The sequence below is a fragment of the Protopterus annectens genome, chromosome 2.part0 (assembly GCF_019279795.1).
Source record: "Protopterus annectens isolate FY-2018-M chromosome 2.part0, PAN1.0, whole genome shotgun sequence".
NCBI classification, from domain to species: Eukaryota; Metazoa; Chordata; order Ceratodontiformes; family Protopteridae; genus Protopterus; species Protopterus annectens.
This window is the reverse complement of record NC_056728.1, coordinates 996,735,681-996,751,624: the sequence shown is the minus strand read 5'-3', so window position 1 is coordinate 996,751,624 and position 15,944 is coordinate 996,735,681.

Sequence of the window (15,944 nt, the reverse complement as noted above, 5' to 3'; positions counted from 1 at the left end):
TGTTTCCACTAATATTTGAGATGTTGATCCTTTATACAGTATTTCATCTTCAGTGGAACCTATGTCACATTTTACTTTTTGTTTTAATGAAAACCCTCATACAAAAAGCACCCCTAGAATACACCATAAACTATTAATGTAATACAGACACACAAAACTATGTACATTTACAAATAATGAAGTTTAACCTTCTTAATAGGAACAATTGTTCCAGAGAACTGCAAATACAGACCTTATCTAACCTAAAGTTGAGGTTATCTATGTTAAGATGTATATTACTGCATGTGCTCCTACACAAATTGGTGTCTGTTCTTTTTTGTCTTTATTCCCTTCCCAGACGTGAAAAACAACTTGCATGGTTTTAGGAAACAGCCTTGAAGAAACCAATGCTTTCACTATTTTTGTCCTATAGTCAGCCTTTCTCTTTGCAAGCATAAGAAAAATAAAATGTACCCCTCAGCTGCAGACTTCTAAGGACATACTGAAAGATTTATTGCCTCAAGAAAACCTTTCATTGTATTTTTTGTTCTCTTATTTACTTGTTTCCACTAAAACATGGTATTAGATTAAGCCAAAGGTTTTAATCCAGACATTCACCTATGCAGAAGTAAGAAAAACATTAACTGTAATATCATATGATATGTGTACTTATGAACCCCAACCCCCACCTCAACAACCCAGGATTACAGTTTATTAACTTAAACATACTTTTGTCTAGCCTTTTTTCTCTTTTATATTGCAATGCCTACATTTCTTAATAAAAAGGCAGAAAGAAACAGGGATCTGAATTCTTTAGTATTTCGATCACATGCAACAATAACTAACATTATTTACGATGTAACAGAAGTTTTACTTACAGTTACATTTTTCTTTCCTCTTCCTTTTCCCTTAGTGCTCTTCCAAACATTAATGACATAAATAGAAGCAAATACTTTTCAGTTCCCCACAAGTTTAAGAAATTCAATAAAACCCATTCTTTCCACTTTTTCTTGCAGAGCCATATTTCATAAATGCAACTAATGCTTTATAATCTCAGACTTATTCACTAATTTCCATGCTGGTCTTCTTCCTGTTCACCTCCATCTCCAACTCTAGACTCGGGTTCAATTCCAAAGAATTCCTAATTCATCTTGTCAATCCACTTACTTTTCTCTGTCTTTCAAGTATTTTCCTTTGGAACATTGGAAAATGTTTCACAGGTAAAGTCTCTCAATGTGCTTTATTATCAGAAGAATGAAAATCAGAGTCACCTGCTGCTTTTTGTTGGACAAACTTTTGTATTTCCTCTTTTAACCTGTTCTTCATAAAAAATACTGTAGATAGCTGGATACAGTAGCTTGACTCTCACATGAGCCTACTGACATTCCCTGATTGCTAGAATAAATTTGTTTCTCTTCTGCTTGGTGTACACTACAAACACTCTATGGTCTTCAACTTTTAATATTTTGTTTTTCTGCCACAGTTTTGTCAGGATCAGCTTTTTTGTTGGTAGGATTGTATCTTTACTAACACAAGTCTTGGCTACTTTCTCACAGCCTGGTTTGGATCATATGTGGCCTTTCAATTAACAGATCCTACTATCAATGTAATTTGATTTATTAATTCAAAAGTAACTTTATTTAAGATTTCTAGTAATGTAGATGATTTCCTTAGCTCCCATATTGATTTGAATGCCCCATAAGCAGGTATAATTTCTACTCCAGAAGTAACCCCATTACCAAGCTCCATGTGTGCTATTCCTTTAAATACAATTATTTGTACAGTATGATGATAAACCCAAGAAACATCTGTCTTACCAGCTGAGTCTAATCATATATTTTTTCAAGTGAAATTAAAAGTACTCATTCCAACAAGAAGTGTTCCATTTTTAATATAAAAAGTATGTCCTTTAATAGTCATTTATAATTGCAGTGGAATTGCTGAAGGGGGTGGAGGTAAAATTCTGTTTAGCTTTTTGATTCTTAGTCAAAAAGATAGTAAGAAATGCTGACACAACTTCTGTCTCAGACACCAGTATTGAAATTAATAGAACACCCCCATATGCTTAGTACGAATATGTGCGCATACCCAAGAGACACTAATATTCAGGGTCTGAGCATAGACATATAAGGCAGCAGAAAAAGTGTTGAATTTAGAATCTCAGTATGGGGTTCTTGATTTGTTTATAACCAAATATCTGTCTCTGTTTTTCATAACATACTTATCTCTGATAAGTAAATAGTCAGAAAAATGCTCAGTACTTATAGTCCCGATGGCTCCAGATGACATACTTACAGTTGCAGACAAGAGGAAGAAGCACAGTAGAACATCATCATCATCATCTTTTTTCGGCTGTTCCCGTTAGGGGTCGCTACAGTGGATCATCTGTTTCCGTTTCTTCCTGTCCTCTGCATCATGCTCTTTCACACCAACCGCCTGCATGTCCTCTCTCACCACATCCATAAACCTCATCTTAGGCCTTCCTCTTTTCCTCTTACCTGGCAGCTTCATCCTTAGCATCCTTTTACCAATATACCCAGCATCCCTCTTCAGCACATGTCCAAACCAATGCAATCTCGCCTCTCTTGCTTTGTCTCCAAACTGTCCAACCTGAGCTGACCCTCTAATATACTGATTCCTAATCCTGTCCATCCTAGTCACACCCAGTGCAAATCTTAACATCTTTAACTCTGCCACATCCAACTCTGACTCCTGCCTTTTCGACAGTGCTACAGTCTCCAACTCATATAACATAGCTGGTCTCACTACCCTCTTGTAGACCTTTCCTTTCACTCTTATTGTTACCCGTCTGTCACAAATCACTCCTGACACTCTTCTCCACCCATTCCACCCTGCCTTTACTCTCTTCTTCACCTCTCTTCCACACTCACCATTACTCTGAACTGTTGATCCCAAGTACTTAAACTCATCCACCTTTAACAACTCTACTCCCTGCATCCTCACCATTCCTCTACCCTCCCTCTCATTTACACACATATATTCTGTTTTAGCCCTGCTGACCTTCCTTCCTCTCCTCTCTAAAGCATATCTCCACCTCTCCAGGGTCTCCTCAACCTGGTCCCTACTCTCACTACACATCACAATATCATCTGCAAACATCATAGTCCACGGGGCCTCCTGTCTAATCTCATCTGTCAACCTGTCCATCACCACTGCAAATAAGAAAGGGCTCAGAGCTGATCCTTGATGTAAACCCACCTCCACCTTAAACGTATCTGTCACTCCCACCGCAGTCCTCACCAATGTCACACTACCCTTGTACATATCATGTACCACTCTTACATACTTCTTTGCAGTAGAGCACTAATAGGAATTACAATTACTGTCCCAATAATAAGTTCAAATGTGGCTGAAGGGGGGTTCTCAAGAAATTGCAAACACAGATAGTGATTTTTTCTTTTGTAGTTCATATAAAATTGATTTCCAAATGTTCCATTTCAAAGTTTCTGTTGTTTGCAATTCCACAAGCAATATTTGGTTATTTGATGCAGTGTCTGGTTCACTGACCACAAATTAAGATGTATTTAAATAATTTACTCTCAAATCCAGTTGTGAAAACATTGCTGATGTTGATGAAAAAGAATAAGAGTCACCAAGTTTTACTTCTGACAGAGATGACCTTATTGAATCAATGGATTTAACTTCTAGATATGACCACAATGGCATCCTTAATGGTTTACCCGGTTTTTCATCTGGTGCAATTTGCAATTGACTTGATAATGTCAAGAGGAATGATATCAATGGCATATTGTCTATACTCGACATGAGGTAGGGCTTTCTTGACATGAGATGCATGGATCCAGGTGAGAAGTTCTTCACATCTGTGACAGTGGTGGGGGTGGTGGTAAGCAAAACAAAGTAGTGTTCTTTCCATCATGGACACATAGCACGTCATTTTGAGAAACGTCAGATAAATATGGTACCATTTGGTTGCAGATCATGTTGGTCAATCACTGTTGGCTGCTGTTGGGCTTGCAAGACAGTGTTATGGTGCTGCTGCAAGACCTAACAGAGAGACTTGTAATACAGAAAAACAGATTCATTTACATTTTATAACTCTAGATTTTGGGGTAGTGAGACAGGCATTCTCATTTGTTTTTCCATAAGAATTTCATAATTGGATAACGTTCTAGTAGCACTCAATGCACCCTGTACACTAAAGAACTAAGGCAAAGTTTCAGGCCACTTAGGGCCAGTTTCCTCACACAATTTTGCTGATCTCATTTTGATCATTTGATTTGCTTGCTCTACAATCTCTAATGCTTCTGGTCTGTGTAGGGAATGGTATTACATTTTCATGTTTAACGTATTTGTTGTATTACTTGATTTGTGAAATGTGGTCCCTAGTCAGAGTGTATACAGCAAGGCACACCAAATCTAGGTATCAGCACAAAAAGCAAGTCTTTAATTACTTTGACAGTATTATTCATTGTACAAGGGTATGCTTCCCCCCTCCCAAAAATTGACAATTACAAGACCGTATTTTAATTTTTGTGACTGTGGCTCAATAAAGACCCACTGGACTCAACAAAATGGTCTCCATGGCTTTTTAAAGACTGTGTGGGTACTGGTACAATCTTTGATACATTACACTCTAAACAAATAGTACAGCTGTTTATAAAATGCTGAGTAACTTCAGAAATTTGAGGGACATACCAGTCATTCAAAATTTGTCTAATTAATACATTTTTCCCCAAATGAAAAGGCAAACAGTAAGCTCTAAACAATTAAGTTAGAAAATTGTGTGGGATTACCAGCTGCCTATCCGAGTGATGCCAAAGTAAATCAGTTGAATGGCTATAGCCATCACAGATGCACCTCACCCTTTCAAAGTCATCAGCTTGCTCTTGGAAAGAGAACAATTTTTGTATAGAAACAGGTGTGTTAGTTTGATGAAGTTGCTGAACAAATGAATCCTGAACAGGATAGGACAGTGCAACTTGCCTGGCCACCACGTCTGCAAAATTCTTGCCCCTTGAAATATGAGTCATCAGTTTTATGTGAGGCACACTTCATAACCACAATTTCCATTGGTAACAGAAATGCATTTAAGAGTCCATAAACAAAAACAGCATTTTTAATGACTGCCGCTTCTGATGTTAAATACCTCTGTTCTCTCCAAGGGGTCCCAAAATCATGAACTACCCTGCATGCATAATGTAAATCTGTAAATAATATCAGTGTTTTGTCCTTTGCTAATTTGCAAGCTTCAGTGATAGCTACAAGTTCAGCTATTTCAGTAGACTCAATTCCATTCAGTTGTCCCATCAGTAAAACATTCTCCTGGACACGCACAGAAAATAATGCTACTAAAGTACCATCTTATCTTTGAATACAGGATCCATTGACAAAAAGGAGTAAATTGGGGGTTGTTAATGGAACATCTTTTTAGATCAGACTTAGGAAGAAGAATATAGTTAACTACAAAGACATAATTAAGAGCTGGTTATTAAATTAATGATGGCTATACTACTTCTGCATGGTTAGTGATCCGTTACATACATTACTGTAACGTGTTAGTCCCAGAAAAGCCCACATGCTGTTTTAATGTTGTAAGAACCTTTTGAAATAAGGCAAGCTAAGTATTGAACCAATATGTCTATAACTGAAAAATGTCTTTATTAATCTTAAATCCCAGTTCTGATAATAAAAGAAAAATAGTAGCCTGTCTGCAGCAGTGAGGAGAATATGAAGCTAGAAGTAAATTGTCCACATACTGTATAGAGTAGATCTGTATGGAAATTCAATTTTATCTATCTGCATTTTCATTTCCATAGAGAAAAGAGTAGGTGATTTTACATATTTCTGTAGCAATATTATTCATGTATACTGTTGTCCTTTGCAGGCAAATGCAAATAGATACTTTCTATCTGGGTGTATTGGAATAACAAAAACAGAAAATATATATCACTGAAAAGGTGGTTGCAGTTGGTGGGACAGAACTTAATACTGTATCAGGGTGAGGAACTACAGGAAAGGTTAGTACTACTACTATGTTAACTGCTCACAAGGCTTATATACATCTCTTAGTATATTTCCTTGATTTCTTGACAGGTAAGATTGATATATTACTTGGGCTTTGAGTCAGGACAATTATTCCTTGCTGGATTAGTGCAGAAATAACAGGTTCAAGTTTTTTTTCTGCCTCAGTCAACAAAGGATTTTAAACTACCATAGGTAGGTTGTCATCCAGAAAAAAGGGTTGTCTATCTGTAGTACAAGTTTATTAAGTGCTTTCAGCTATGCACAGAGTAGCCTTCATCAGAATACATTACAAACACCATACTGCTTCATTAAATAGAACTCATTGACCAATCACAAAGATAAAACAATTAAAGAATCATCCCCCCCTACATTGCCCATTAACTCTGAAAAACATATAGTAGATTTGTATTCCATACAGAAACAACAGTCAATTCATCACTAGAAAACATGCTCTGTAGAAAAAACTTTCAAAATTCATCAGTAACTATAAAAAATAATATTTATTTCTTATTTTTTCTTTCCTGCAAAACTGGGACCATGGAAATATTTTCATTTAACCCTGGGGGAAACATTGCTGCTGTTCTTATTTGCCATTGTGTTTCTTTTTTCTTTAAAGTATTTTTCCAGTTTCCTCCTCTTGGATTTAATTTAACCTGCTCCACAATTCCAAATGAAAATTTTGTAAAAGATGCACATATTGAAGAATGTTTATATAGTGCACTAGTTGTTTTTTTTATTTTTGATGTCATTAACATGCTCATACATCCTACTTTTAAGTGACCGTTCTGTTTTTCCTAAATAGAATGCTGTGCATGAGTTGCACAGAGCTATGTATACAACACTTTTAGTCAAACAATTCCCATTTACAAACACTATTTTACTTTTTAGCCTAATGAGTAGAACTACAAATTGTTCTTTGTGTATATGGCAACATTATCTACACATTCCACATGGTCTGGTGCCCTTGCTGTTCACCTTTCTGGGTTCTATCTTGCATTCAAGAAGGCCCTTAATATTGTGCCTTGTCTTATTAACAAATCTAGGACCCCCTCCCAACTTTTTATATATTTCTTGATTAGTTTTAAAAATTGTCCAGTTTTTGTTAATAATACCCCTAACATCCTTGTTGGTGGAATTATATTCAAGTACACAGGCCCTTTTGTATTTATCATTTTCCTTAATCTTTCCCACATTGTTATTTTGTAATCTTACCCCTAACAAGGGGAGATAGTCAATGCCCCACTTGTATTGTACTTCTGAAATGATTTCCTCAATCTTCTGTTTGGGGTACCCTCTCTCTTCAAACATGCACTGTAATTTACTTAATTCACCTTGTAAATCATCATAATGGGATGTCATTCTAGCAACCCTCACTGCCTGTCCCTTCACTATACTTCTTTTTTTGAGCAGTAGGGTGATTGCTCCCATAATGTACATATGTGTTGCAAAATGTAGGTTTTCTATATATACGGGAACGGACTCCACCCATGTCATTAATAATTTGTACATCCAAATAGTTAATACCGGTAAAACCATAATTATAGGTAAATTCTTAGAAGTCAGTTGTTTCACCTATATATTGTATGAAGTCAGACATCTCTTCTTCAGTACCCTTCCATAGGACAAATATGTCATCCAAAAACCTGGAATATAGTTGTATTTTGTCCCAAAAGGGGCTGTTGAAGATGTGGCAAGTTTCCCATCCAAGGAGTACTATATTTGCATAGACAGGGGCACAAGCTGCACCCATTGTTACACCTCTAATCTGCTGATAATGTTCCCCCTCAAAGAAAATAATGTTATTGTCTAGAATCAAACTCATGATTTCACAAATAAAGATAATCTTACTGTGCTCTAACTTGGAAAAGCTAAATAAAGCTTCTTCAAAAAATTCCAAGCCTTGCATCATAGGTATCACAGTAAATAAATCTTTCACATCGATTGTGAGGAAAATCAAGTTCTCTGGCCACATCTCCTTTTTATATTACCCAGAAATTCCCATGAATCTTTAACCAAGTGTTCACAGTCATTGATAACATGTTTGACCTAATAATTTACCAGTACTGCTAATGGGTGAGTTTTAGAATTGTTTGCTGCCATGATGGGTCTAAACGGTGGTTTCACTATATTTATATGTATTTTGGGGATTAAATTAAATCCAAGAGGGGGAGACTGGAAAAATAATTTAAAGAAAAAAGAAACACAATGGCGAATAAGAACAGCAGCAATGTTTCCCCCAGGGTTAAATGAAAATATTTCCATGGTCCCAGTTTTGCAGGAAAGAAAAAATAAGAAATAAATATTTTTTATAGTTACTGATGAATTTTGAAAGGTTTTTCTATAGAGCATGTTTTCTAGTGATGAATTGACTGTTGTTTCTGTATGGAATACAAATCTACTATATGTTTTTAAGAGTTAATGGGCAATGTAGGAGGGATGATTCTTTAATTAATTGTTTTATCTTTGTGATTGGTCAATGAGTTCTATTTAATGAAGCAGTATGGTGTTTGTAATGTATTCTGATGAAGGCTACTCTGTGCATAGCTGAAAGCACTTAATAAACTTGTACTACAGATAGACAACCCTTTTTTCTGGATTACAGCCTGGATATTTTTGGTTTTACAGTTGTTTTACTTTCTGGGTGTTTTTAGGTTTTGGTTACCATAGGTAGGTGCCCACAAGGTTTTAAAATTATTTTTACAGGTTCTGTGCGTTTTATGAGCCCTACTTCATTTTCATTAGTAGTCCAAAGTTGTGGAGGGCCTGTTCCCAGTCCTTTCAACTCAATGACATCTAGGGCTTGGTCTGCTTTTAGAACAGCATAACATGTACAAATACCAGTTGCATACAGCCACAGAGGAGATGGTTCATTTGGAATTTCAAGGAAAGCTCCATCTGGAGTACAGTAAATGGTACATGGCTGTTTGCATAATATATCTCTACCTAAAAGATTTAATGGGGGAGTATTTCCTACAATATAGGCATACAGGTCTTTTAGCTTATCAGTTTGGATAATAGGTTTAGTTTCTGGGTTAGCAAGAAGATGCTCCCACCCCCTGAACTGTTTTAATAGAAACTGGGAAACTGTCTGCATTTGCTGAAATAATCATGGACCTAGGTGTTTGTGTGTTAACAAGAAAAGGAAGAGTTACAGGGTATAATATAAACAAAATGACCTTTCTGGTTAACTGGTACCAAGGGAAATAGCTTTGGCTCCTGTTAATGGCTATCATAATGGTCTTGTTGCCATTTTGGTGGCTGCCAAGGAGTATTTCAAACTGGAGGGTGTTCTTCTTCCTGTTGTGGTGTTTGGGCATTTGGTATATTTGTCTGTATAGAGGATGGGCATTCATTATGCCAATGTCCAGCTTGTCCATAGGTAAAGCAATTACTAGGGCATGGTTCACCCTGTGAGGCTTGTGGTGATGTAGAAGAGTAAACATTTTGATGTTATTTTCTGAGGCTTGTGGTTGTAAGAATCTAAATCTATGTCTTTCTCTGTGACTCCTTCTCCCCCTTTCTTGACTCCATGAATCAGTATCAGATTGTTGAAGCTGAAAGTCTTCTTTTGTTATTCCTTTTCTTCCCTAACTATATTGTCTGCACATATTGTGCTTGGTTAATAATTTCATGAATGCCTAAACCTGGCCTAGTCCAAGCAATCCTTTTTAGTTTGTTCCTGTTTTAGTCGTAAAAGACCTACTACAAAGGCTGCTGGCAGCCCAGTGGCTGTCACTTCTTGTATAGGGTTTGGAGGTCCAGAAAAAGCTTCAAATGCATCTATTATGTGGTGTAAATATACATCAATGCATTCATTTGTGTTCTGTACAATTCTTTAAATTCTTGCACAGTTAGGTGTTTGGGGCATGCTGCAGTGATAATGTTTAATAGGTTATCACTTGCAACAAGAAATCTATTGCCTGTGTGTTCTGGAAAGTTATCATCTATTGTAGACTTTTCTCATTTTTTAACAATGTCAGGGGGTGTTAGGGCTTTTAAAATTTATCTTAAATCTTCAGTAGTATGGGTTCTGTAACTGTAAATGTCCCTCTAATATTTTGGCATATTTGGATGAATGTGTTTGGACTGGAGGGAGAGAATCTACAATGGTTTGAAAGTCTACTACAGTACATGTGGGTTTTACCCTAATGGTTATATTTGTGTCTTCATCTCAAGTGGCTGCAGGATTAGGCATCTCTCTCAGTGGGTGCATTTGTGTACTGGGGATTTCTGTTTTAGTGAAAGAATCAGACTCTGATACTTCCTTCATGCTTTATTTAAAAGGGGGATTCTACTGATATTCTTCTCCATCAATAATTATGAGAAATTGTGTAACTAGTAGTTTAATTCTTTTCAGTGTCTTTGATTTTGGTGGAGCACTTTTATTACAGAAACAATTTAATTTGCTTATATGATTTATATTTGTTCTGTGTGTTTATTTTTGACATAATTGCTTTCTTTTGTTGGCTGTTCTAACATTTGGTCTGAGGGTCTCACAACCTGTTGCTGTTTTTTTGTGTAAATCTTGTATTATCAGCTGACTCATGGGGATGCCCTGAAGTACTAGAAGTAACCTGGGATGAATCTGGGGAAGTAGTTGTTGGTGGTTCAATAAGTAGAACCTCCACCTGTCCCCTGTGAGAAAGAGGGCTGTCAGCTTCACAAGAACTGATTGATAATGGGGGGGGGGGGGGCAGAATGAATCAGATGCCAGTCATCATCAGAAGATTCTCTTTGATTAATTATTAATTTTTATAATTATTATAATATAGTCCTCGAGGAACAGGGTATTTCTTCTGTGTACTTATGTAACACATTTAGTATTCTATTAGCTGCCTGTCTAGCTGAATTGTTTTTTAAACCCCTAAATACAGATCTTTTTTTATTTTTTAGATTTTTCTTGTCTGTCATTTAAAGCTGACCAACAAGACACCAGTACTTTAATTTCCTTTTTGTTTCAATTTCTTGTTCACATTTTCTAGAATTTTCTTATGAAAAATTCATATCTGTGGGAACTACAGTGCACTGTCATTTTTAATGAGCTCTGACCATTTCATCAAATAATTACAGCAGTTGTGACCATATTTATTAAACATATTTCTAGATGGAGTTCCAAACTGTGGCTCTTTTAATATACCTACACTGCTGCCCATTGTAATACCCACTCACTTACCAAAGTGGATAGATATTTGACTATGATTATAAAACCCACTCTCATCCTAGTAAGGTGTCCTCTCTGTTCCTTAATTATTATCCTTTGTGATTAAAACCTGCTCTTATATATAATAAGAATACTCTGTCCTTATGACAAGGATGCTCCTGTCCTTATGATTAAAACTCACTCTCATTCAATCAAAAAGAAATTTGTTATTTAAATAATTATCTATCACCATCATCCAGTTTTCCCACTGTCATACAATTTAACCTACTCACATACATATGATTGTATCTAATATAGAGATTGTTAGTTAAACTTACCTGCAGATGTCGCAAACTCTGCTGAAGATGTGAAAAATAAAAATTATATATTGATAAAAAAGATCCCGCGGTAGTGGTGCTGCGGTAGCTTTGTCACCTCACAGCAAGACGTTCCGTTCGATTCTCAGTTAGAGCGTCTTCTGTGTGGAGGCATGCGTGAATGGGTGTGCCTTCGTTGAAGGTTGTGCATCAGGGCTGGTAACTCAGCACATAAAAATCCACTACCAAACATTAGTGGACCAGAGTTCCACTGTGGCGACCTCTAACTGGGATAAGCCGAAAGACACAACAACAACAACAACATATATTGATAAAACAGAAATGTGCTAGACAGAAAACCCATCACAAATGGTCCTTGTGGCAATTTTCTGCTGTTGCAATACACAACAGCTCAAAAGATCTGAGACATAACAGCACCAGACTGTTAAGGCAACAAAATAACTTCAGAGAACACAGTTTAGCAGAGATTAAGAATAATCTTGTTTATCACAGAGAACACTCCATGTGTGAGACCAGGCAATCGATTTGTCTCTCTGAACCATAAAAAGCTTGATTCTATTATAGTAGTTTTGACAAAATGCAACAGTATAACAACTATTATTCTATAGCTACTGACCTATTAGAAATAAACACCTTTGCATTATTTTTGCTAACTAAAGATCTCTTGCCTCTTTGTCTGTACCTTTCCATATTAGGCACTAGTTGAAAATTCCATAATAGAATGTTCTACACTAGCCCTGCCGACACTTTCATGTTAGCAGAAAATATATCATCAGGCACAGACTAAAACTGTCAGAAATTCATTTTGAAATGAAATGTACTTCCAAATAGAATATTCACTTAACATTTTCCCTTCTCCTTTCACATTAGCACTGTAAGCCACTGATCTTAGAATGAGATGGGGAGGGACTAGAAAGCTTGAACCTGTAACTCTGTTCTGTGGTTGTTCAGTATACAATATACTTGGGTGTGGATGATATGGGCCAGGTGTATGTTTTAGACAGGATGTTATAAAATGTAGTTGTTCAAAAGCACACTTTGAATTAAAATGTCTCTTCAGGTAAGAACTGACTTAGTGCAGCTTTTCTTTTAGAATTCAAAGTGTGATTCCTGTTAAGTATACACCACATGATTTCAGAAGTGAGGAAATAACATTAATAAAACATCTATATTGTTTGTATGCTTAGTTCACAGCAGTATTTTAAAATAAATGCAAACATGATAAAATGATCACAAATATATGGTAAAATTGAATCTCAGGGTAATTTGATGATCTTGGAATCATTTAATATTGCTTTTGAGTTATTTACCAAAAAAGAAGAGGTGGAAGTGTTTACTTTTTTACATATGACAGATAAAGTATCTATGAATATTTATGATCAATTTAGGCTGTCTGTGGATGGGAAATGGTTTATCTTTGGCTCAACAAAAGTTTAAATGTATTGTGATCTTAAATAAATTTACTGTATGTAATATATTAGTTTTACAAGAAATCAAGGGCTGTATGACACATCAATACTTATGTGACTCAAGCAAGTTATAAAACTGAAGAGTTTTAGAAATCTGTATTATTGACTGATAAGAGCTAGAATTGCGTGTGGCATACAGAATAATTATGTGAGAAACAAACTCACCAAATGTGACATTGCAAGTAGACATGTTAGCATCAGCAGTGACTTTCATTTAGGAACCTCTCATTATCTCAGTCTATGAACTTTGAGGTGGGTGAAGCAGCTGAAGATGTAATAGAAAACAGTACTGGCAGATGATTCTGGCCCACCAGTTCTCAGACTAATAGGATCAGGACTGACTGACTGTGTGGAGACAGAAAGATTATATGGCATTGGTTGAAATGTATGGCCCACAGACTAGAAATGGAGGAATGCATGAATTTTCTATACCTGTAGATACCAAGGTACTTGTTTACTATATTAGCAACAGTGCCCATTCAAAGACAAATAGGCAATACTCTGTGTGTATCACATGTGTCAATCTGTAGAATACTCAAGATGTTCCTTGGTATATTGTTGCCATACATGGAGGAGCACATCTGATTTTTCAAAATGAAAAGAGAGACTGTCACTGCTGTGTGTGACTTCTGTAATATTGTTCACCTTCCTGAACTGCTTGGAGCCATAGATTGTATTCATGTGGCAACAAAGGCTCCATCCAGTGTCCATGGACAGTGTTACATTTATTAGAAGGGCTGTTATTTTATCAACTGCCAGGTGGATTGCAATGTACAGGGGCTAATAACACAGGTGCCTACTCAGCACTCTGACAATGGTCAGGATTTCCACAAATGGCAATCAAGTCATTATTATTACTGCTTCCTGAATGGAGAAATCCCAAAGGGCTACCTAGTAGGTAAAATCAGATTATAATATGCACTCAACACTCACCTTCTCATTGTCTGTCTCCCACTATCAATAAAGTGTTACCTCTTGTAGCCTGATAGATTGTGCCATAAAGAACCCTCATGCCATGGCCAAGCAACACTATAACTCAGCAAATGTGCAAACCAGGTATATGGCAGAGTGTGTGTTTGGCCTGATGAAACCTTGAATCTGCTGCCTAGACAGGTGGGTGTAGTGAACTATATTCCTATTTAGTCTGCCATATATTCGTAGTATGCTGCTTACTGCATAATATGATACAATGACATCAGATGACTAGCCAGCACCCCTGAGACCCTCTAAGAATGTAACATCAGAACCTCTTGTGACCCAACCACATTCACCAGTGTAAGACAAATTACACCTGGCAATGAGCTGCAGCAGCTGAACCACACTCATTCATACTGCAGACTGCAACAGAGGTAAAGTGATAACATCTAGTCTTCATCTATTGATCCTGGTATGTTCACAGTGGCAACGCAGTCTCACACAGAACAAAATGATGCATGAAATATTATCTAATGACATTGTTGGTTTATACAGTCAGTTAACACTATAAATTAGACCTTTCTGCATGCACCATAAAGAAAGGGAGATAGTGAGATTTACAGACTTCATCATCATTTATACAGGTATCTACAGGTACATGGATACATGAACACATGGCAGTTTAAAGTACCAGGGGTAGAAATCTATATAGACGAATGGATGCAGAAACAGGAGTCATAGTGGTGGTATCTGTGTCAGATATGATGTTCTCCATTGTGTGGGTGAAGTTACCACTAGATTACTGTACAGGGGGAATGCAATGATGACATGTGGGTGAGACAGTAAAGGACTATGCAACATGACTTCAGCTCTGTAAAGGCAGTACAGACCGAGATGTCCAGGGGCATGGATATGGCAGAACTGGTGGAACAGGGCCTGCATGGAGACTGCACACAAACTGGCCCTTCCTGAGCAATCCTGCAGTGTGCATGACCCCAGCATTAGTAATAATATTGTGGAACAACAACCATAGGCTGTTTAGACTGTGTAACTCATGATGATTATCCTGCATCCACTACAGCTACACATGTACCTGTGGCCATGGAAAACACTGAGCAGCAGGCACCAATGGTGTTGCTAGCTAACATCTGTATAGAGAGGGCCATAGAAGCAATGTGTCCCAACATGGATCAGACAAGGCTAATCACAGCATCATCCTTGGACTCCAGTGTCTCCTGTAGACTATGCTTGTTGCCAACCATTTCCATGACCATGTGAATAATGACAGATTGCGCCCAAATTATAGCCCTGCACACCTTTTGGCTGAGGCTGATGGACACCTGCAGTCCAGACACTGGATGATGCCATGACTCACCACTAGGCTGCTTGCAGCAGGTATTTGCATGTCAGATTCAATCGAGTTATCTTGCCCTATTGCCTCACAACTACTGGTGGTTGTGACAGCACTTAAGTGGAGGCCACCCTCAAACGGAGTAGGCAGTACTTCATGCTATGCAGTTCACAGGGTGGGTGTGGGGGAGGCTATAGTTTCATCCCAGTTAGATGTTGTAGGTCTATGCAAGAGTGAAATGGGCATTGCCAATGTATCCTATGACTGTGACCCACTGTGCATGTTGGCTTCATCATGAGACTCTGGCATGGGACTGACCTTAGCCTCTTGTTCTGGCCTGGCCTCTGCATGTGCATCCCTTGTCACCATCATTTCCACTGCTATGTTGCATGCCTTCTGTGAAGCCCATCATATCATGTTATTTACATGCTTCTGACACTGAGGGTCTATATCAGAACATCGAAGTATTAAAACTTCGAATGTTCTGATATCGAACACTATTCAGCGAATGGTAAGAATAGTGAAGCTGCAGAACAGCAAATTCTTTCCTCAGGAAAGAATTTGGTTGGCCGTTTTTGTGACTTTGCTATTCTTAACGTTGTGGTGGAAGGTTATGGGTTGGGTTCAGGTAAGTGTGCGATTGTTTGTACGTTAGGGTTAGAGGCGGGTTAAGTGAGTTAGGGTTAGGGCGTGGGTTAGGTGTGTGTGCGATAGTGACAGACTTTAGGGTTAGGGGCGATTTAAGT